The 23178-nt window shown below is 48.3% G+C and overlaps 1 protein-coding gene across 1 annotated transcript in view; it reads right to left on the reverse strand.

Moving 5' to 3' along the window:
• The window catches only part of LOC137431172 (uncharacterized), a gene marked incomplete in the record, with an annotated part of 229080 nt that extends 210193 nt beyond the window's left edge, over positions 1-18887 (reverse strand). Inside the window, 1 exon segment of the mRNA XM_078781587.1 lies at positions 18588-18887.
• Between the last annotated feature and the right edge of the window lie 4291 nt (positions 18888-23178).

The raw sequence follows: 23178 nt of genomic DNA on the forward strand, positions 1-23178 counted from the left end.
ATTTCAATTTTCGAACTTCGCTGAGATGTCACATGACTGTGTGACATGACATGTGTGACTGAGATGTCACACACACACTCACATCCCCACAAACACACACACTCACATCCCCACAAACACACAAACGCACACACACTCACATCCCCACAAACACACACACACACACACACACACACACACACACACACACACACACACACACACACACACACACACACACACACACACACACACACACACACACACACACACATACACACACACTCACAATTTTTTCATTTCAAAATTTCAATTTTCGTACCCAGCATTTACCCTCAACGAACACCAACCAGGTAGCGGCTATAAACGTGACGTGGTTTGGCTGTTAGGACAGGCTCTTCTAAACCTTGCAGCATTTAAGGAACAACAAGCAGACGCAGATCAAGTAGAAACTATGTGTCCAGAAGCTGCTAATCACATTCCGAAGTGGTCAGCATACAATTCTCTCGTAAACACAACAATGTCACTCACATGTGTCAATACACCACCATTGATAGCTGCACCAGCTCATGAGTGGCCAACATTGCTTACAATATTAAAGCAAGCGCAAGGCATCTCAGCGAAGGTCGTTGGTGGAGAACATAAAACGGTGATTACTTTAGACATGGGTTTGTACAAACCAGCGAAGCAACTTCAAATGGCCCGAGATGATTGCAGCCACATGATACTCCGTCCTGGAGAACTGCATACAGTCATGGCCAAGCTTCGAGCTTTAGGTTCTTACATGGATGGTAGTGGATTAGATTTGTGCTGGATTGAAGCAGAGTTATATGGCGCAGCTACTGTTAAACAAATTATTGATGGACGTCATGTGAAAAGAGGAATAACAGCCCACTTGACTACTGTGCAAGCTTTGTTTACCTCGTACGTTAAGGCTTTCTTCAAAGACAAAGGGGAACGACACCACAAATGCGCTGAAAAGGCTGACAAGCTCAACAAGGCATGCAGAGATAATAATGTTGAGAAAATACAGAGAGCTCATGAAGATATGAAACATAGTGGATTCACTTGGAATCCTGGATGAGTGAATTTGATGAAGCTATAGCTAACAGACCACTGGCATGGGCCATCTGCCAGTATATGACGATGGTTTTGGAAATGCCAACGTACATAAGAGCAGTGCGAAGCGGTGACTGGATGCTTCATCTTGATGCAACGGAAACGTTTGTAAAGTACTTCTTTGCCCATGACAAGTTGAACTATGCAGCTTGCTTTCTGTGTACTTGGCAGACATGAAAGCTTTGGCCAAATCAGATCCAGAAATATGGGCCGAGTTTATGGATGGAAATTGGGTTGTCAACAAGAACATCAACCCATTCTGTGCAATTGGTCCCGAACACGCTCTCGAGCAAGTAAACCGGATGATGAAAGTACTTGGTGGACTCATTGGTATGACACTCAGCCCCTTGGCCCGCGCAAAGTTCTTCTTAGTGGCACCAGATCTTGCCCGGCTAGCAAAAGAAGCAGAGGCAATAGCTGTTGTACCAAGAAACCAAACAATGAAGCAGCATAATGAGAATACAGATACCAAAACCAAACTACAGATGTGAAGAACGTAGTTGCACTGACGGATACTATCAACAAGTGCACAAACCCCTTTACAGATGAATGTGAGCAGTTGATTAATATGGTTACCAAAGCCGTCATGCCAGAGAGAGTCCTACATGACATTTGCAGAAGAACACAGATTGGAGGAGTGTTTTGCTCAATTTGTTTCAGATAGAACCACTACAAACAATGTCAACATTTGGGTGCCAATGAAGAAACTTAAGTTGCAGATGTGGTCGTCAAGTGCGATGAAAACTCAGACAAAAATTGAAGACAAAATTGTGGAACTCCAGGAAGATCGGGCACTGTTTGCCCGTTTACTGGTAGTATCTAAAGCAAGAGATATTGACCTTAAGCAAGCTGTTGGTACATATTAATTTTCTGTAGTACCGAGGTCGTTGTTTGCAGCCGATGGTTCACTCCTTCACACCACATCGAAGAGTGACCTGATGTTGATACTAGAAAACTTGCCAAAGCTTGAAGCAGTGACCCAGGAAAATAATAACCAAAGAGTTGATCAAGCTGGAGTCAACTATAAGTGCGTTGCTGTCATCGATGCAATGGCTGATTTACCAACATTGGACAAGCCAGAATGCATCAAAACCTGTCATGACCTAGCAAACCACTTCATTGGACGCCACTGGCAGAAGTATGGTGACTACGACGAGGTACATTTGGTGTTTGATCGTTATGACACTGGAGAATCTCTGAAAGCTTCAACCCGTGAGAGACGTTTGGGTGGTAACAGGGCAGTGGCGTATCATATTACTGATTCCACATCAATTGGCAAACTAAGCATGCAGCAGTTGCTTGCCCAAGTGTCAACGAAAGATGCATTAACCACCTATTTGGCTGAAAAGATACTGCAACATGATGTAACAATGGGCAAGTCCCTTGTGGTTGCCTGGCGGAATAAGGCAAGAGCTACACATAGAGCAGTAGTTGACCTCTCAAGTAGTCAAGAAGAAGCAGATACCAAACTCATTCTGCATTCCATTGCTGCTTCTGTAAATGGTGCTACCTCTCTAGACATCCACTCACCAGACACCGATGTGCTTGTACTTGCCATCAGACGAAACCCCAGTTTATGTCCAAATACTTCCTTCATAACAGGGGCTGGTCAAAAACATAGGGTGATACCCCTTGAGCCCATCTACAGTGCCTTGGGTCCAAGGAAAGCTGCAGCTCTACCAGGATTTCATGCACTATCAGGAGCAGATGTCACAGGAAAATTTGCTGGAAAAGGAAAGAATAAATTCTGGAAAGTACTGCAGGAACTTGATCCAACTGATGAGATAGTAAATGCCCTTGTACAGCTAGGAACAACAGATGAACGACCTAACACTTTGTTTGCTGCAATTGAATCATTTGTATGCAAGTTGTATCTCCCTAACACAGAGCTGTTGAATGTAGCTGATGTAAGGTGGTGGCTATTCAAGAAGAAGCAAGCTCAATCAGAAGGTTTACCTCCAACCCAAGCTGCACTGCGTAATGCCATCTTGAGAGCGCACTACCAGGCCATGATTTGGAATAATGACATCATTGCAAATCCAGACCTACCAGAACCGCTGGAATGTGGTTGGAATTTGGTAGATGGCCGATATAAACCAGTCATGACAACCTTGCCGCCTGCTCCGCAAGCAGTAATTGATCTGGTGAAATGTTCCTGTGCAAAGACACGATGTTCAAGTAATCGCTGCAAATGCAGAAGGGATGGATTGAATTGCACAGATCTTTGTAGCTGTAGTGAGGACTCAGAATCATGTAACAACACAGAAGACACAGTTCTCTCAGATGATGAAGTGGAGGATAGTGATAGTGAAGATGAGTTATTGTAACTTCCACAAGGATTGGAGCAGGCAATAAACTCTGGCAACCAACCACACAACTAGCATGTAGTATGGACAATGTACCACCGACTCAAAACGATGAAATATTGATGTCATATTGGCAGTCATTTTGAATTTTCATATATTCATTCCTTGACTTGATAAGTGTATGTTCAACTACTAAACTTAGCCTAACCTCACAGAACATTCATGGCCTTATAGCAACAATAGGCCTTAATACGTCCATTTTGAAATCCAAGATGGCTGCCCTCTGCAACACTTTCAAAATTGCCAACATGGTTTTTCATGTTCTTTGGTACCTATTTAACACATTCATATAGGTGGGATCTTCTAATCATAAAAATCCCACGGGATTGCATAGTCTCCCTGACTAGCAGGGGCACATACACATCCACTGCCAAACGTGTCGAGCAACTGAAAGTATGCTGAGGTGGAACAACCTGTGATAGACCCTCAGAGCACATTCCATGATAATATCTATAGAAAAGGCTCAAGGAAGCAACAGAGCAGTGGACTGAGAGGTTCCAGGGATGGTGTCAACTCCTGTCCCAACAGAATTGCAGCACGTCGAGTGGTAATGATACTCCATGACAGGTCGTATAGTGGCCTTGTATAGATGGAGCATAGCAGCTTGAGAAAGGTATCGCCAAGCAGGAAATAAGCAGCCAAGGCACTGGGAGCCACTTTTAACTATACCAGAGATGTACTTTTTCCAGCTGAAGTTTGAGCTGATATCCAATCCAAACAGACGGATACAACTGAGTTCCTGCAGAGGTGAAGAATCCATAGACAGTGTTGGAAAACAAGGTGATCTTGAACTAGACACAGCCAACAAGGCGGTCGTTTTTTGGTTGAAAGTAACAAGCCAGTCTTTTCCCCAGTTCATCACACTCTCTCGGTCCTGATTGAGAGTGGTACTCGTGTGTGTGTGTGTGTGTGTGTGTGTGTGTGTGTGTGTGTGTGTGTGTGTGTGTGTGTGTGTGTGTATGTATGTATGTATATATATATATATATATATATATATATATATATATATATATATATATATATATATATATATATATATTATATATATACTAGCGGGGTCACCCGTGGGAATCCCACGGGCATGGATGTGTGTGACATTTCGACATATTGAGTTATATGCTGCACATTCATTTTTACAAAATGGTTACTGGCAAGTCATCAGATCCAGAAATGGTGTGAATTTAGTTATTTCACATAATATGTGACCCCTCACTCCTCTCCACCTGACACTCTCCTGTCTCCACCTGACACTCTCCTGTCTCCACCTGACACTCTCCTCTCTCCACCTAGCACTCCTCTCCTCTCCAAACCCTCACATCCCTCTCCTTTCCAATCCCTCACCTCTCCAATCCCTCACACTCCTCTCCTCTCCAATCCTTCACACGCCTCTCCAATCGCGCCTCACACTCCTCTCCAATCGCGCCTCACACTCCTCTCCAATCGCGCCTCACACTCCTCTCCAATCGTGCCTCACACTCCTCTCCAATCGTGCCTCACACTCCCCTCCAATCACTCCTCTCCAATCGTGCCTCACACTCCTCTCCAATCACGCCTCACACTCCTCTCCAATCGTGCCTCACACTCCTCTCCAATCGCGCCTCACACTCCTCTCCAATCGCGCCTCACTCGCCTCTCCAATCGGCTTTCCCCGTCTCGTTTCTCTCCTTTTTCTCCCGTCTCGTTCTTTTTCTTGCTCCAAATCGGCCCGTCGGAATCGGAAATCGGCCCGTCTCGCCCGTCGGCCCGTCGGAATCGGAAATCGGCCCGTCTTGCTTTTGTGCTTGTGCGTAAATAAATTGTGTTCATGACACCATTTCTGGTGTTGGGCTAGCGGCTAGGGTGCCGGCTTAGGTTCGAATCTCGGTCGATCGCCGAATTAATGCCAGGGGGGTTGACTCAGCCTGTCATCCTTCCGAGGTCGGCTAATTGAGTACCAGTTCACTGGTAATTCCCTGTTTGTCGTTGAAGGCGGCAAAAAAGGGTTGGCGTCAGGAAGGGCATCCGGCCGTAAAACATTGCTTCAAAAAGGGGACAAAAAAACAACAACTACCACGGTCCCCGAAAAGGCCAACCCCCGCTTTGCGGGGAAAAATGGCCTCTAAACGGTGGTTTTTACACCATTTCTGGATCTGATGACTTGCCAGTAACCATTTTGTAAAAATGAATGTGCAGCATCTAACTCAATATGTCGAAATGTCACACACATCCATGCCCGTGGGATTCCCACGGGTGACCCCGCAAGTTTGCATTGACGTTCGTCGATGACTCGTTCGCCCGTCTCATTCGTTTTCTTGCTGCATCCTGTTCAAGTCTGCGTTCTTCATCGATCGTCTCATTCATTTTGGAAATAGAAGTTTCCACGCAGCGCATGAATTGTCACGATCCTCAAGAGGAATTTGTCTCGTAATCATCAAATGATAAATGGCAAGTAAATTATATTGTGGAAAATTAAAGATTTCAAATAAACCTATTTAAAGTGTATTCGCACATAACTAATTTTAAAAAACGAAGAAATATCTCTCGGTAATTTCCTGAAACATATTTTACTTCCGGCTAATAATGTTGAATTAAATAAAACGAAGAAATATATGTCGGCATCATTGTTGACGTTTTTGTGACGACTGTCATCAAACGAAAAAGTAATATATCTTAACGGAAAAGCAAAAGCGAATTTTTAATATATATCGACACGTTGCCGTCGGTGTCATGTTGGGCGGTGTAATGATACACCATGACGCGATTTTTAAAAATATATCTCTGCATTTTCCCGCGTGTGTGGAATGTTCTCAATTATTGCTGACACCGAGTCCAAAACCATCGATAAAAATGAAATCATATGGTGAGTTAGATTGGAGATAAAGGCGTGAGAGAGACTCAATGGCCTTGAAGTTGAAGTTACAGGCGTTTGAGAATTCATTTCGTTCTATAAACGGCAACTTTCATTGGATTTCCTTCCCGTTTTTTTTCAACCGAGTCGAAAACTATGTTAGCGACTGTGAAAAATGAAATGATATATCGAATTTTTAATATGTATCGACACGTTGCCGTCGGTGTCATGTTAGGCGGTGTATGATACACCATGACGCGATTTTAAAAAATATATCTGCATTTTCCCGCGTGTGTGGAATGTTCTCAATTATTGCTGACACCGACTCTAAAACCATCGATAAAAATGAAATCATATGGTGAGTTAGATTGGAGATAAAGGCGTGAGAGAGACTCAATGGCCTTGAAGTTACAGGCATTTGAGAATTCATTTCGTTCTATAAACGGCAACTTTCATCGGATTTTCTTCTCGTTTTTTTTCAACCGAGTCTAAAACTATGTTAGCGACTGTGAAAAATGAAATGATATATCGAATTTAAAATAGATATCGACACATTGCCGTCGGTGTCATGTTGGGCGGTGTATGATACACCATGACGCGATTTAAAAAAATATATCTCTGCATTTTCCCGCGGTGTGTGGAATGTTTGTGGAAAATTAAAGATTTCAAATAAACCTATTTAAAGTGTATGCGCACATAACTAATAAAAAAAAACGAAGAAATATCTCTCGGTAATTTCCTGAAACATATTTTACTTCCGGCTAATATGTTGAATGAAATAAAAACGAAGAAATATATGTCGGCATCATTGTTGACGTTTTTGTGACGACTATCATCAAACGAAATAGTAATATATCATAACGGAAAAGCAAAAGCGAATTTTTAATATATATCGACACATTGCCGGCGGTGTCATGTTGGGCGGTGTATGATACACCATGACGCGATTTTAAAAAATATATCTCTGCATTTTCCCGCGTTGTGTGGATTGTTCTCAATTATTGCTGACACCGAGTCTAAAAGTAAAACCATCGATAAAAATGAAATCATATGGTGAGTTAGATTGGAGATAAAGGCGTGAGAGAGACTCAATGGCCTTGAAGTTACAGGCCTTTGAGAATTCATTTCGTTCTATAAACGGCAACTTTCATCGGATTTTCTTCCCGTTTTTTTTCAACCGAGTCTAAAACTATGTTAGCGACTGTGAAAAATGAAATGATTTATCGAATTTGATTTGAAATAAAACTGGGGGAGAGCAAGACACCACGGGCCTACAAAACAGGACTCAAAGCTATGCGAGTTAATAAAATGGTGGATATTTGTTTATAGCCACTCCCAGAATGGGTGGAGCTATGGGTGGAGCTACTCTGCAAACCGAGTAAGCCACACCCCGGACAGACACCCAACAGATAGACAGACAGACAGACAGAATCATCTACGGCTATTATAATATAGACTAGCAGAAGTACCCGGCATTGCCGGGCGGGGGAGGGGAGGGGAGGGGGAAGATGAGGGGAGGGGAACGGGGGGGGGGGGGGGAGGGGGGAGGGGGGAGGGGAGGATAGGGGGGGAGGGGAGAAGAGGGGGGGGAAGTACCCGGCATTCCGTGTATAAACGTGAGGGAGAAGAGGGGGGAGGGGAGGGGGGAGGGGTAGGGGGGAGGGGGAGGGAGGGGGGAGGGGAGAAGAGGGGGGGAGGGGGAGGGATGGGAGAGGAGAGGGGTGGGAGGGGGAGGGGGGGAGGGGGAGGGGGAGGGGGAAGGGGAGGGGGAGGGGGAGGGGGAAGGGGAGGGGGAAGGGGAGGGGGAGGGGAAGGGGGATGGGGAGGGGGAGGAAAGGGGGGAGGGGAAGGGGGGAGGGGGGAGGGGGAGGGGGAGGGGGAGGGGGGAGGGGGAGGGGGGAGGGGGAGTGGGAGGGGGGAGGGGGAGGGGGAAAAGGGAGGGGGAGGGGGAAAAGGGAGGGGGAAGGGGAGGGGGTAGGGTGGAGGGGGAAGGGAGGGGGAGGGGAGGACGGAGGGGGGCAGGGGGAAGGGGGAGGGAAGGCGGGAGGGAAGGGGAGGGCCAGTCAACAATGACGTTGCAGTTCTCATGGTTGGAGAGCAGCACAACAATCGCGACATCGTCCTGAATCTTCGCAACAGCACGAAGCGGATTTTGGAGACTCACCGATCCTGTGACGCCCTCCAGTACCGGCATTGCCGGGCGGGGGAAGGGAGACCCGTCCATTCCCAACCCGTACATTCGCCCTCTCGACTCAAGCTCACTCGGACAAAAGCCTCGCACAAATTACACCGTGAAGGCCCAATGGCTATGTCTGTGCCACAAATCAAGTACGTGAGCGAGTCGGGCGCACTGAATTGAAAATATATAGAACGCTCATACTCCGTGAAAAGTGAAGCTACAATATTTTTTTTAAATTTCATTGGTTGCTAGGAGACGGCAGCATGTAAAAACCGTTTGAATATTTGAAATACAGTTTGATCCAGATAGTGGGGGGGCCAATGTTTTCCCGTTGAATTCAAATGTTAATTTGTGGACACTGGTTGGGTTGTCTTTAGGGATGATAGAAGTTGTAGAAAAAATATGTCTCCATTTTTTTCAAGTTCTTTATAGCGGCCATTTTGGATTATCAAAATGGCGTTTGTTGAAAACCGAAATTGTCATTATCTTGGCTTCTAAATGACCTAGAGTGTTAATTTTGGTGTCCAAATGTACATATTTGCGGATACTTAATCCAATAAACACACATTTATACACCTACATATGATCAAAAGGGTTCTTATGGCAGCCATCTTGGATTTTCACGCACTTATGCCAACACATATATTTTTTTTTTCCATCATTTTCACTTCTAAATCACATAAAGGCTGGACTTTAGTGTTCAAATGTACACTTATAATGTCTTTGTGCAATATTTTTAGTTGGCAGTGTTCATTGTTACATTGAAGGATCTCCATCCTCCTCATCATCAGTGTTATCGATTCCCATGGGGCGCTCCTGACCCGTGTTACCACACACCTCTTCATCTGCCCCACACATACACATCTCAGAACAGTTGAGATGCTGAGACCTGCATGAGCAGTGAGACATGCATTGGGTCTTCTTGCAGTTACATTTGATTAGATGTGTGATGGCAGCTGGGGCTGGAGGGTCCTTGGTTGTGATGGGCACCAGCTGATCTCCTTCTGCTCTCCATCCATGTTCTGTTGGTTGTGGAAGCTGGGGGTCCGGTACATCAGCCTGATGCCACACCATGGCCTGGAAATGTGCACGAGCAATGGCTTCATGTAAAGCTCCCCGTGTTGGTGGCAGCTTCTGTGCCTCTAGCTGTTTCTTGGTAAACAGTCTCCACCTCAGCTTGCCCACATCCACAACTGTAGTACGAGGCTCATACAGCTGGCATACAAATGCCTCAATGTCACTTTCTGTGTCAGCTCTCAGCTCCTCAGAGGCCCCAAGGTCATGAAACGCAGATACCACCTCAACAGAGCACCTATTGAGGGCTTGCCAACATGTGAGCTTTCCCTTGCCGGCAAACCGACCAGTCTGGTCTGCTCCCGTGAATGCATGGAATCCTGGTAGGGCTGCAGCCTTCCTGACACAAAGTTCATGTACTATTGGTTCCAGTGAGATTTGCCTCTTCTTGTTCCCCACACCCGTGATGAAGTATGTGTCTTTGCATAGTTCATGGTACCGGTGGAGTGCTAGGATGAATACATCAGTATCAGGTGACTGAATGTACAGCTGTGTTGCACCTCTTCGGACGGCATCTTGACTGTGAAGAAAGATCCTCGTATCAGCCTCCTCCTGGGAGCTACGGAGATGCTGTACATCCATGCAGTTGGAGAAGACATCCTGCCTTGAAGTGACGATGAAGACCTTGGTAGTCCCCTCAAAGTGACACAGAGCTTTCTTTGCCAGATAGACAGTTAGCTCATCTTTGGTGTTGGTGTGCGACAGGAACTGTTTTGCTGTCAGTTTCCCAATCGGGGTGCTGTCTTGAACGTGGTAAGCAGTGGGCGGCTTGCCACCTTGGCGCCTCTCCCGTGTGGCCTCTTTCAGTGAATTTGGCAGATCATATCGGTCAAACACGAGGTGGACTTCATCATACCCGTTGGTCTTGCAGTCCAGTGTTGCATTGAAATGGCCAGCCCACTGGGCACATGTTTTGACCCATTGTGGCTTACCCATTGCTTGCACTAATGCCATGCCGTCTATGACAGTCACCTTCTTGGGAGGGGGTGGAGTATGTTCAGGATTGTCGTCGTCTGGCTGCTGACCAGTGCCAGTTGACTTCTTGGGTAGATCTTCTAGGATGCCCATGAGCTTGCTTTTGTCTGTGCATGGTAGTAGTGTCCCAGCCATTGCAAAGAGGGTTCGTGGAAGCGCGGTGAATTCATATTGACCTATGGCATCCTTCAAGTTGATCTCTGGTCGTGAGCGGGCCACGATCAGCATGCGCGCAAACAGTGACCTGTCGTCTTTCAGCTCTACAACCTTGTCTGCCAGTTTGTGCTTCACAGCTTTCCTGGCACTCTTCCACATCTTCAGTTTGACCTTTCCCATTCTGGCCCAAAGGTTGATTTCATTTGTGTTGATGCGCTCTGCAACAAACGTGTTATACGCTTTCTGACCAATCTCATCTTGGTTGCAGACATCCTTCTGTACTTCAGCTGGCATCACCACCTTGGTGATGATAGTCGTCAGGTCTTCACCCTCATGCGTCATGGGATTCATGGACTCTCTGATCACATTCTTCAGTCGACGAATGCTGTCTTCCTGCCGAGCCCAGACTGTGGTTGATAGGTCGTGGTGCTCCTTGCGTGTAGCTGATTGTGAGCCAGCCATCTGACGGGCTTCTTCAGCAAGCCTACTCAGCTCTGGTGCTGTCAGAAAGAACCTTTCGCGGGCACTGGCATTCTGGGTAATGCCCACAATACCCCCTGTCACCTTCATGATCCTGTTGATGTGCTCCAGTGCATGGTCCACACCTACAGCACAGAAGGGGATTTCATTCTTATGGACACTGAAGTTCCCATCCATGAACTCTTGGTAGATCCCTGGATCTGTCATCTTCAGGGCCTTCATCTCTGCAAGGTACCGGGGAGTCAGCCTGGCATATTTCTGTTTGTCATGTGCAAAGAAGTATATGCACATCTCATCCAGTGAAGACAGGTGAAGCTCAAATTGTCCATCACGGGTGGCACGGATGAATGTGTATATCAGCATTATCATCCGCATGTAGCGTCGCACAAATTTGAACAGTGGACTCTTGGCTTCTTTCCTCTCATCAAACTTTGCCATGGCCTCCAGGACTTCGTTTGACTCGAGGACAGCTAGCATGTTGTTCTGCGCGCTTGTCATCTCCTCTCGGTTGTGTAGATGACAGCTCTGGGCAACCTGTTGTGCTGACTGGGTACATGGGCCCCTCAGATGGGGATGCTCTTGGAAGAATTCGTCCACATAGAGGTCGAAGAGGGCTTGGACAGTGGTGATGTGGGCCTCCAAAGCCCTCTTCATGTGCTTGGCTTCCAGTATTTGTCTGGTCGTTGTTGGGCCATAGATATCAGCCTCAGACCAAGCCTCGTCAAGACCACTGTCCTCTATGGCATTCCCAGCAGCCCTCAGTGCAGCCATCACAGTGTGCATCTCCCCTAGTCGCAGTACCCACTTGCCTTTGCAGTCATCTCTGGTCATCTCCAGCTGTTTGGCTCGCTCATACAGGGCCATGTCTAAGGTGATCACTGTCTTCCTATCGGGACCCATGACCATGCAGTTGATTTGCTGTGTCTGTTTCAAGACTGTTATCAGTGTTTGCCATTCATGGGCTGGTGCTGCTACCAATGGCAGGGCGTTGACCTCTGTCAGAGGCTTCGAAGAGGAGAGCAGTGAGTTGTAGGCTGTCCAAGTTGGGATATCGTGATGCTTGATCCTACTGCCAGGTGGTTGTTTTGGATCGTGGACGAGTGACCCAACAGGGTCAGCATGCTGGGGTTCTGCAGCTTGCAGCTGGTCATCTGGTGGGATGATGTCGTCTTGTACGTCCTCAGCTTCAGCTGTTCGCATGATTGTGCGTGAAAGTAGCCACACTGTGTCCGTCGCAGAGTACGGCTTGGTGACATCTGGGTTTGACCGTGTCTTGAAGCTATACGTGGTACCTGTGGCAGATTGTTTGTTTGGTGCTTGGCAAGGAACAAAGTCTGGAGCAGTCAGAACCTTGAGTGAGCGGTGTCTGGCCTTTCGGTCATGTAGTGTCAGTGTTCTATGTTCATCTGTGGAGGGTGCATGTTCCCGTCGTTGGTAGAGTGCCCAGGCTGTAGCATGGAGTGTCCGCTTCCCATCAGGTGTGTCTTCATTGAAGTCACTGTTGTCCACTGCAAAGAAGACAAACGTCCCTATGCGCATGGTTCTTGGAAAGTATACACCCTGTTCTGTCGTAGACTCTATGACTGAGTTGGCCAGCTGTGTCTCCAACCGCAAGATCCGACTATAATCAACAGACAGACCGAACCCATGCAGGAAATCCAGAAGCTTCTTGTTTCTGGTGGACTGATGGACTACAATGGCAACGGCAAGCTGCTGTGGCCATTCTAAGCGATGGCGGAATGGTGCATCTGGCTCTTTGGGCTTGTACGTGACTTGGCGTTTTGACTTGTAGCCGTACATGATGTTCTGACTGATGGTTATAACATCTCGATGAATAGTGGCTGAGCGCATAGTCTCTGGCTCAATGCTCGTGGCTGGTCCTTCCAGTAGCCAGCGGAGGAAAGCATAGAGTACTTTGGGTACATGCTTTTCAGCATCATCAGTGTTCATTTCTCCTTCAAATTGCCATGGGTGCTTGTTCTGACAAGCAATGGCACTGCGGAGAACAGAGGCACTCTCAAACAGTTGTTCGATGTTTTTTTCATTTGTCTTCGCCATTGCATCTTCGACAGCTGCATCACGCACGGCAGTGGAGAATACACAGTCTGACTCGTTTCGACGTTTTGGTTTCATGAAGTGAACGTCATCAATGTGAGAGTTGATTTTCTCCTTCATGCCTTGGGTAGTAGGTGATGGGACATTGTGCACACCATTATTGTCAAGAATCCTGGAGTAAACCGACTTCAGGTCAGACATGTTGAGAATTTCACCAGCTTGGAGTAGAGAGCGAACAAGGCTGACAAACTCAATGTCTGCGGCTATTTTGATAACATTAGTTTCTTGCAGTATGTGTTCTTTGTCATCACTTGATGTCCCACTCTTGGGAGCACGTTGGACATTCTGCACCCAGCATGGGAGATGATACTTGACGTCGATCGCATGAGCATCATGTGCACTGATGGCAGCACTCAGCTGAACTTTCCACTTGTGGTTGCTGCCTTCTTCAACAGCTTTCTTCAGCTGTTTACCTGCGTTGAACGTGCATACAACATGTACACTTTCCTTAGTGACCTCTTGACAGAAGAAACAAAGGTCTCTGTTGAATGGAGTTGATGATGAACGTGTGAAGCGAAGAGTCTCGTCTTGCGTAGAACCTGAGGTACTTGCAGCGGCAGGTGCAGAAGAAGGACGTCCACACCTCTTATGAAGATGCTGGGTGTCGCCATGTTCGCAGGCTTTCTGGTGGCGAACTCTAGCACGCTCCAGGTGAGCAGTGTTGCATGTAGATCCATAACATGCCCGGTGCCACTTTGCTTTATTGTTCCTCAAGTCAGTGGCAGTGAAACAGCTTAATCGTTCGCTGATCTGTTTGAAGTCGGCATCACCATATCGTGCCCTCTCCTGGATGAACTGGAGAAACTTTGCATATGAGCCCAGTGCTGGCTCAGTCACTAGTGCACCTTGGGGATCCTGGCACTGAATGCAAAGTGTGAAATCAGTTTCTTTCTTGGTTTTCTTGCTTTTTGGCTCCATCATAGCTCAGGGTCACGAATCTGGAACATACAAATAACAAATAACAATTAAGATAGATGTGCATTAAGTTAGATTTTGGACACTGGTTCGGCTGTGCCATAAAAACCTATTTTTATCCCTTGTAGGTTATTAAAGAAGGTTTCATTCAATTCTCTATCCCCAAAAATGTACAACTGGACACCAGAATCGAAACTCTAGGTCATTTAGAAGCCAAGATAATGGAATTTTACGTTTTCGACATCCGCCATTTTGAAAATCCAAAATGGCCGCCATAAAGAACTTGAAACAATTGGAGACATATTTTTTCTAGAACTTATATCATCCCTAAAGACAGCCCAACCAGTGTCCAAAAATTAACAAGCAATTTCACCGGGCATTTCAATCTGCTACATTGGCCCCCCCACTAAGAGGTAAGTGGTATGGTCTATTGGTCTTGCTGGTTGGTGGACACGATATGTGTAAGGGAAATTATTTTGGTGTCCTGTATCTGGTCGTGCTAGTTGGTGAACACGGTACATTTAAGGGAAATGATTTTCTGTCGTTCTTCTGAGTGGTTGCTTCTCCTTCCGCGTATTTTTGTTCATTTTATTGTTTTTTCCCACTCTCTTGAGTTGTGGGCCTTCCTTGAGTGGTATTACATTTATCATCATCATCATTGGAATGTCTGTTGTAAAGATACGGACATCAAGTCCGTATCTTGACGCAGAGAGCATCAAGCACCATCTTTTTATACCAGGCAACGGCAACGCACTAACACAGACCTCGCTCGGCCCCGCCCACAGCAACCTCTCTCGGCTGCCGTACGATGGCCTAACGGCAACCGTGACAACCGTGCGGGCACCTTGCGATTGCCTCACGGTTCGCCTTGCGGTCTCCTCACGCATTTTGATTTCATGACTTTTACGATTGCCGTGCGGACCCCGTAACATTTGTGAACACTGCTGCCGCAGACCGCAAAGCCGTACGATTAGTAAAAATCCCATCTACAAACCGCAGACCGCAGAACCGTGCGGCGGCAGCATCATATGTGACTAAGGCTTTACTAAAATAAGCTTCTCAGTTTTGTCAATCACCTTTGTGGCTCTATGAGAAAGTTGTCGGAAAACCAACAAAAAAGAATAAAAAAATATGTCACCCACAGGGTGAACCGTATCTTGCCAAAATGTGAAAATTCCGTTTTTTCGTCATGACGTCATCAAATGACGTCATAGCGTCAAACTGTTTACAGATCTGGGAAGCACTCATCAAGGGCATTCATATGAGGTATTACTCGATATGGTACCTACGATTTCAAAATTTGACCTTGGGGTCAATAATTTTCGACCTCCAGCGCTAACCATGAAGGTCAAGGCCGATCGCCACCAAAAACTAATCAGCTGAGCGCCGGACCATATACTAGATTCCCATGAAGTTTGGAGACGATCCGATCAAAGTTACTCAAAAAATTAGTGTTTCGTCGACCTCCATGATTGACCACAAAGTGACCTTGACCTTTGACCTTGACCTTCAAAATTTTGTGTGCTGAAGGGTATCTCTATAGGACTCTGATATGCGAAGTTACAGGAGTTTCCAATAATAACTGTGGTCTACAGAGTGATCTAAACGTGAAAAAAAATGATTAACCACAAACAAAAAAACAAAAAAACAAAAAAACAAACAAACAAACATACAAGCTGACTAATACATCTTGCAAAAACTTCGTTTTGGCAAGATAAAAACAAATGTGAATCAATCTCTCAACGAAAGCCAATAAAGTCCTAATGCGTTCATATGCGTTCACGCTTATCACACTCTCAGCTAAGCCTGTACCTCATGTTATAGCGAGGGAAGGGTATTCCAACATGGCGGCTGCTTGCCCTGTGAGCACGTGCTGCAGCTGCGCTCCAGTTGTATATACAGCTTGGTGCACACACACCAGCACATGAGCAAGACAGAGCTTGGTTTGCATGTGGATATGCTGCCTCGGGATATAGAAGCAAGGCCTTGAGATTGCAATATGAATGCATCACAGTCAGCTGCATGCTCATCATGCAAATTCACACTGCGTTAAATAAATCAACTGGTCTTTACATCAAATTTTAAACCAATATTTTTTGAAACTGAATGTTCATCAAATAAAAACATTCATGTTTTACAGTGACACGTGTTTTAGTACTACTTTCGAGATTTATAACTGCAATAATCTCGTCAATAGCTGAAAGTCATGCAGAGCTAAGAATTGTTTTGGAAAACGCAATAAATGGGTTAACGCATAAAATATTTTTCTTTAGCAAACATTAAAATTGTTAAAGTATTATTTTGATGCAAGTTATTAAGTAGATGATTGAATATCTGACAGAAGTGTTTGGTGATTACGAGTTGTGAGGTTACTGGTATGAAAAGCACAGAAATTTGATCTGTAGGTGTCATGAGAAATAGTAATTTAAACATGGACACTGACTTTTAGTTTTATGAAGGTCGATTCACCAGCAAATAATATACGGTCAGGCCACCAAAAAAAAATCTGTTTAGGTGGCCCGGCGGAACACCAAAAAAAAAAAAAAATTAAGCGTGACCCCTGCATGATCAAATGTGTAAAACGTATATTTCTATTTATTATGTCTGTACGTAAGATGCACTTACGTAGTTGCTTGCAGTGTGCAAGCATGTCCCATTCGTACACTGTATAAAGTTTTACCCTGATTGACCACACAGTACTTCCCAAAGCAGGTAAGAAGCAAAGTCCGGAGATCCACAACATCAATATGAAACTAATTAATTAAAAGCAATCATTAACAAGAGGAAAAACTTCGTTAACTAGAACGGCACTCAGTAGAGAGCATACCTTCACCTGGTAAACAGTTTACGTTTTGAATCCCAGAGTCGAGCAGAAAATCAAAATACAGAACATTTAATCAAACTCCATCAAAAAAATTCTACTAGCCGGATCCGGATCTTCACCAAAATCTAATCGATACTTCCTTGTCACACACACAACCTGTCCACCAAGTTTCGTCCAAATCCATCCATAACTTTTTGATATATCTTGTTCACAAACGGATACAGACAGACAAACGGACAGACAGACAGACAAACGGCCGGAGACAGACAGACAAACAGCCGGAGACAGACAGACAAACAGCCGGAGACAGACAGACAAACAGCCGGAGACAGACAGACAAACAGCCGGAGACAGACAGACAAACAGCCGGAGACAGACAGACAAACAGCCGGAGACAGACAGACAAACAGCCGGAGACAGACAGACAAACAGCCGGAGACAGACAGACAAACAGCCGGAGACAGACAGACAAACAGCCGGAGACAGACAGACAAACAGCCGGAGACAGACAGACAAACAGCCGGAGACAGACAGACAAACAGCCGGAGACAGACAGACAAACAGCCGGAGACAGACAGACAAACAGCCGGCGACAGACAGACAAACAGCCGGCGACAGACAGACAAACAGCCGGAGACAGACAGACAAACAGCCGGAGACAGACAGACAAACAGCCGGAGACAGACAGACAAACAGCCGGAGACAGACAGACAAACAGCCGGAGACAGACAGACAAACAGCCGGAGACAGACAGACAAACAGCCGGAGACAGACAGACAAACAGCCGGAGACAGACAGACAAACAGCCGGAGACAGACAGACAAACAGCCGGAGACAGACAGACAAACAGCCGGAGACAGACAGACAAACAGCCGGAGAGACAGACAAACAGCCGGAGACAGACAGACAAACGGCCGGAGACAGACAGACAAACGGCCGGAGACAGACAGACAAACGGCCGGAGACAGACAGACAAACGGCCAGAGACAGACAGACAAACGGCCAGAGACAGACAGACAAACGGACAGACAGACAGACAAACAGACAAACGGACAGAGACAGACAGACAGAGACAGACAGACAAACGGACAGAGACAGACAGACAAACAGACAGGGGTGAAAATAACCTCCATCCACCTTTGGTGGCGAAGGTAACAAGTGCTTGCAAAAAAAACAGGAAGTCGGCAGATACAAGTTATCGCAGTGAATACAAGATAAGAATGACAAGAACAAGGAAAGAGAAACGAAAATTTAAAAAATAAAACAAAGCTGACAATCGACGTAGATAATAAAATATACAAATAAAGAGCAATTACACGGCCTGTCCAAACCAGGACCTTATGTTATGGCTATGCTTAGTGTGGCTACACTGGGCACCACCACCATTACTACCAGTACCATCGCTACTAACATCACTACTACCACCACCACAACCACTACCTCTACGACCACTACTACTACTACTACTACTACGACCACCACTACTACTACTACTACTACGACTACTACTACGACCACCACCACCACCACTATTACCACCACCACCACCCACCACTATTACTACCCGGCCCTCATCACCTCCGATGGCTCCTTCGGCTCTTATCGTCGCGAAGCCACCACACAAATGTTCCTCGGCCTCGCCTCCGAAATGAAAGGTCCACCGAGCGATCTCCATGCAAAACTTGAGGTAAACTCGCGGCAGAGAACACGAACCATGGCCTGGCCGACGCAGCCACTCGATATTATCTGTGGAAAGATGATTCCTCATTTGGCACTAGTTTCAATTTGTTCATATCAAAATTACTAAAACTATTCTAATATCGCGCTGGTGTATTTTACTCAGTGACATTAAAGAAAGTAAAGTGGAAATGCGCCGTCCAAGCATCCGTTCGCCTGCCATGTAGCTATCACTTTTCTTCATATTATTCGTTTGTAAGAAGCTACATTTTTCAATTTTATAGGGTTTTATAATAATATTCAGTGAACCGTATGTTTGTCCTTTTTTAACTCGACTATATCGTGTGTCTTGTTGGTCTGAAATATTTAAAGGTTTTATCGCTGGTGTTGATATTTTTATCTAAGGCTTATCAAAGTCGATATTTAAAAACAGCGTTCCTCTTTGTTTCACCTCATTCAACATCGTTTATAAATCACCCGACACCTTTAAAAAAAAAAAATCATTTATGAGAGCAAATTATGCCACGTGTGACGAAAAAAAAGGTTACAGGTGGGTGGGTCATTGTTATATGTCATCATTTTCCCAAAGGCTTACTAATCCCAAAGGATCTACATCGGCCAAGCCTGACATTTAACATTTTAATGTAAACAGTAAAAGAGAAGATTTGTGTCGCTGACTGTACCGCGTATATTTAGCACTGCTACTAACTATACCGTTGGGGCTATCAATGACCGGCGAATATAATTTCATGACAACCGAGGCGTTCCAAAGAGCTGCGATGAGAACTAACTGTGTGGTCTTCCTTTACGTAAGAACCCCACTCAATAATGCATTCAAATGACGACTACAAATTAATAAAGGAGAAACTACACGAAAGATATGCTTACTATATGATAATTGGACCGAGGAGGGGTCCTTCACCTTCCACTCATAAAACATAGGAGCAATTCGCCTGGCACTCACCTGGTAGAATAAACTATACTGCATCGACTATGGGTATTTTAAAGGGTACCTTGTCAGTGGACTCACTTCTATGGAGGAGGGGTCCAATTGTATGACCATGCATTGTGGCCCTTCGGGGTCAGGATGTATGTGTTTTGAATGACCATATGCTTCAGCCTTTGGGTTGAGGTGCATGTGTATGTTAATAATAATGGGACAGCCTTGATAGACGGCGTGCCTTGGCCGTGGGGTCAAGGTGCACGTCCAAGGCTGTTTAAATGTTTGATTTTATACCTTTTTTTATTATAAAAAAGTTTAGACGTTGGTACATCATGGGTGATTAAGGTTGTGGTGAAGTTTCATAGAAATTGTGTGTGTAGTTTCTGAGAAGAAAGCAAATACCTATTTTGGGGGGCAACCTCCCTCCCCCATAGACCCCCAAAAGGGAAATTTTATTTTTGCTGTTGTGGCGGACACAAAAGCCCACTGGCGTGGTGACATCATTCCACGCACCAAGTGGGCGGTGGCCACGCCCGAGGGGTAGGCGTGGCCGCATGATACACCGGGCGACCAGCCCGGAGCAGTTCAGTGTTACAGTGTAGTCTTACAATAAAGACGTTTATATGTTACCGCTTGTCCGCTTCCTCCTTGCTCACAAGCAGCGCGCGTAACGCCGCGCTTTACTGGTGACCCTCGACGTTGGATCTGCCGTAGCGATCCTTCCGACCACGACGCCATTGCAATGGCCAACGACAAGGCAATGGCGATTAAACTTCCCGAATTTTGGGAGGCCCAGGCCGAAGTCTGGTTCGTTCAAGCAGAAGCCCAATTTCAGCTTCGGCGCCTCACCAACGACGACCTGCGCTACTGCCATGTCGTCGCCTCCCTCGGGCCCGGCACGGCCGCTCGAGTTGTGTCCGTCCTTCGCCACCCACCGGACGGCCACAAGTACGAGGCACTCAAGCGGCTACTCCTAGCCACGTTCGGCCTCACGGACGACGCACGAGCCGACCGCCTCCTGGATCTCCCCGAGCTCGGTGAGACGCGCCCGTCGGTCCGAATGGACCATATGCTGTCACTGTTGGGCGACGAAGCCCCCGGTTCGCTATTCCGGGCGCTTTTCCGGCGCCAACTTCCAGCGCAGGTTCGCCTCGCGTTGGCCGGGACCGAGCTAACGGAACCCCGAGCATTGGCAGCCAAGGCGGACAGGTACTTCGCCGCTTCGGACACGCGGGCGAGCGTCGGCGTGGCCGTCACGGCCCTCGACGCTGATGTTCAGCAGCATGTTCCACAGCATCAGCTTCTACAGCACGCTGATGTTCAGCAGCATGCTGATACGCACGTCGTGAACGCCGCCACGCCCCGCCCACCGCCGCGGCGAAAACCGCCACCGCGGGGAAACCCGCCAACTCCACCGGCCTGGCGGAGCCAGCCGCGCTCCTCCAGCTCCACCACCTGGTGCTGGTTCCACGCCAAGTTCGGCCACGAAGCTCGGCGGTGTCATCCGCCGTGCTCCTTCAACGGGTCGGGAAACGCCCGGGCCGGCGCTCAATAGTGGCAATGAGCGCCGGCCGTTCGAGCAGCCTGCTGTTCATAACGGACACCTTCTCCGGGCGCCGTTACCTGTGCGACACGGGAGCGCAGGTGAGTGTCATTCCCGCCAGCACGTCAGACAAGCACGCCGCGGGTGGGGCCCCCGCGCTGCTTGCCGCGAACGGGACGCCCATCCGTACGTACGGAAAACGCTGCCTCTCTCTGCGGTTTGGAGGGCAGGTTTTCCGATGGACGTTCGTCACCGCCGATGTGCCCATGGCACTGCTTGGCGCGGACTTCCTGTGCGCTAATGGGCTCCTGGTCGACGTCAAGCGCAGACGGCTTGTCCAGGCCGAGACGTTCAGCTCGCTCGCTTGTGCGTTGCCCAGCTCAACGAGCGGCTTGCCAAGCGGCTTGCCGAACGATTCGGTTCCGGCCACGTTGGTCTGTACGCTTCCGGCAGCGGACGCATTCACCCGCCTCCTCGCCGGCTTCCCGGCCCTCACGCGGCCCACCTTCTCGGCGGGGGCCGTCAAGCACGGGGTGGCCCATCACATCCCCACCGTCGGGCCACCGGTCTACGCCCGGGCACGCCGCCTCGAGCTGACGAAGCTGGCGGTGGCAAAAGCGGCGTTCGCTACCCTGGAGCGACTCGGCATCGTTCGGCGCTCAGAGAGCGCTTGGGCGTCGCCGCTGCACATCGTGCCGAAGCCCGGCGGGGGATGGCGACCGTGCGGGGACTATCGCCGTCTCAATGACGCCACGACTCCCGACCGCTACCCCGTCCCCCACATTCAGGACTTTTCCGCCCGTTTGGCGGGCAGGTCCTTCTTCTCGAAGGTGGACCTCATACGCGGCTACCATCAGGTCCCCGTCAGGCCGGAGGACGTCCCGAAGACGGCGGTCATCACGCCATTCGGACTCTTCGAGTTCCTGCGCATGCCCTTCGGTCTGAAGAATGTGACTCAGGCGTTCCAGCGACTGATGGACAGCGTCCTGCGCGACTTGGATTTTGTCTACGTCTACCTGGACGATATCCTCGTCGCCAGCGCGTGCCGCGAAGAGCACCTACGCCACCTCCGCATGCTCTTCGAACGCCTGGGCCAGCATGGCCTGATTGTGAACCCCGCAAAGTGCCGGTTCGGCGCCGCCACAATCGATTTTCTGGGGCACCGTGTCACCAGGCACGCAGCCGTCCCCCTGCCGGCCAAGGTGGAGGCGGTGAAGGGGTTTCCGCGCCCCCGCACGATCAGAGGGCTGCAGGAGTTCCTGGGCATGGTGAACTTTTACCATCGGTTCCTGCCCCGTATCGCCCAGCTCCTGCGCCCCCTGCACGAAGCTCTCCGAGGTAAGCCGGGCAAAGGCGACGTTACCTGGACCGAGCAGATGGACACGGCGTTCACGGGCGCGAAGCTCGCCTTGGCTAACGCCACCATGCTCGCGCACCCGGCGCCCGATGCACCGATCGCCCTCACCACCGATGCCTCGGACTACGCGGTGGGCGCGGTGCACGAGCAATGGGTGCGTGGAGCTTGGCAACCGCTGGCGTTCTTTAGCCGGCAGCTTCGCCCGCCCGAACGCCGTTACAGTACCTTCGACCGCGAGTTGCTCGGACTTCACTTGGCGGTCAGGCACTTCCGCCATCTGCTCGAGGGCCGGGCGTTCACTGCCTTCGTCGACCACAAGCCGCTGATCTTCGCGATGGGCAAGGTCACCGAGCCGTGGTCGGCCCGGCAGCAGCGTCACCTCTCGGCCGTGTCCGAGTACACGACGGACATCCGGCACGTCGCGGGGAAGGACAACCCGGTGGCGGATTGCCTTTCCCGGGCCGTCGCCCACGCAGTCCACCTCGGCATCGACTATGCCCGGATGGCAGCGGACCAGGCCGCTGACCCCGACGTCCAGGCCTTGCGGACCGCCGTCACGGGCCTCCGCGTCACCGAGGTGCCGTTCGACGGCGCGGGCGCGGCCCTCTTGTGCGGCGTCTCCCTCGGGCGTCCTCGCCCCATCGTGCCC

The sequence above is a fragment of the Myxine glutinosa genome, chromosome 7 (assembly GCF_964187855.1).
Source record: "Myxine glutinosa chromosome 7, kmMyxGlut1.1, whole genome shotgun sequence".
Classification (NCBI taxonomy): Eukaryota; Metazoa; Chordata; class Myxini; order Myxiniformes; family Myxinidae; genus Myxine; species Myxine glutinosa.